This window comes from Rhagoletis zephyria, unplaced genomic scaffold, assembly GCF_001687245.7.
Source record: "Rhagoletis zephyria isolate East Lansing unplaced genomic scaffold, Rhagoletis_zephyria_1.1 Rzeph_scaffold_67362, whole genome shotgun sequence".
NCBI lineage: Eukaryota > Metazoa > Arthropoda > Insecta > Diptera > Tephritidae > Rhagoletis > Rhagoletis zephyria.
Genome location: NW_016224413.1, coordinates 1 through 1,337, shown reverse-complemented (window position 1 = coordinate 1,337; position 1,337 = coordinate 1). Strand labels below are relative to the sequence as shown.

The following is a 1,337-nucleotide window of genomic DNA, read 5'->3' as shown; positions in this document are numbered from 1 at the left end:
AACTCTAGCACCAAACTGTAGGGACGCTCGCGTAGAGTGACCACATTCTTGGGAATAGACTGCGTGGCCACAAAGTGACGCCCCACCACCGGCGAGTTGACTATCTTCACGCTAGAGGCCAGCTGGTGAGAAAAGTACGGCTCAGCTGATTTTTGAAGAGGAGCAACACTCATCGAGCCATCGTTCTTCCTCTTGCTCAGCTCTAGTATTTCCCTCTTAAAGTCAGCCAACTTTGCCTTTTGACTCTTGCTCTTCNTTTAAAGGGAAAAAGTACTGCCATTCACTCCAGTGAGTTCCGGGTTAGCTCAGTTGGTAGAGCGTTAGGCTTTTAACTTAAATGTCGCGAGTTCGACCCTTGCACCCGGAGCGTTTCCGGTTCCTTTTTTGGGTTTTTAGAGTCCAGAACGGAAGAGGAAGGTCCCAGGAACATTTTGGTGAAAGCAGAACTCCAAAAACCTTCGAAGAACTCGAGATATGGACGGTTGAAGTTGAAGTTGAATTCTGTTATTTTGTATTGCTTTCAGGCAGTGCAGTGAAGCGTTTATTATGAGGGAACGCCCTGTTTAAGTTAAGAAACAAAAAAAAGAAGTTCTTAGGAATATAAAAACCAATCAAAATTTCAAAAAAATCAAAAAATCATAAAATATCATCATTGAAATTTTTAGTCACTAAAATACCTCCTAGCGGATAGTTTTAGAATCACTTTAACACTAACAACGCCCCTACTTCGGGCCCCGCTAGTTCATTCATGTCCATAATATCCTCAAGGGAAACAAACTTGATCATCCAGCNAAAAGCTCTGGTCGCCAAAAGCCCAACCAATTCGAGGTAGTACCTGTTGGTAACCACAACAAATTAATGATTTTTACTGAATTATTCAAAACTCAAACAAACAAGCAATCGTTTATCAAATCAATTCATCTTTATTTCAGGAAAAAATAGGTAAAGTAAAAGGAGTTTTCAGATAGACCGGACAAGGCATTTCACAGAAAGGAAGGGAAAAGGGTGCACAGTGCTTGGGAATGATGTCTCTCTTGACGACAAAGTCATTCCTCTTCAGCGAATCCGACAGACGCCCCCCTCGCAGGTGCCGCCCTTGACGGTGGTGCTGCCCGACTCNGCAGCCGCCCTCCTCGAGGCGCTGGGCCTTGCCTAGGTTGACCAGCGTGGGGACGCAGTTGACGGCGTAATGGGCGTGCTTGCGGAACTGGTTGTCGGGTGATTTCCAGCTGAAAGAAGGGAGAAGGGAATTTAGAAACAAAGTTCAATAAACTCCAAACCAGAAGCACTTCTTACGTGGGCAGATCGCCGACGGGCACGGTGATAAAGACCAGATC

General features: G+C 45.2%; 1 non-coding gene across 1 annotated transcript; it reads left to right on the top strand.

Annotated features, from left to right (window-relative positions):
• The first annotated feature begins 294 nt into the window (after nucleotides 1–294).
• On the top strand, nucleotides 295–367 carry TRNAK-UUU (transfer RNA lysine (anticodon UUU)). The gene has a single exon. It is a non-coding gene; the product is annotated as a tRNA-Lys (tRNA).
• Nucleotides 368–1,337: the final 970 nt, after the last annotated feature.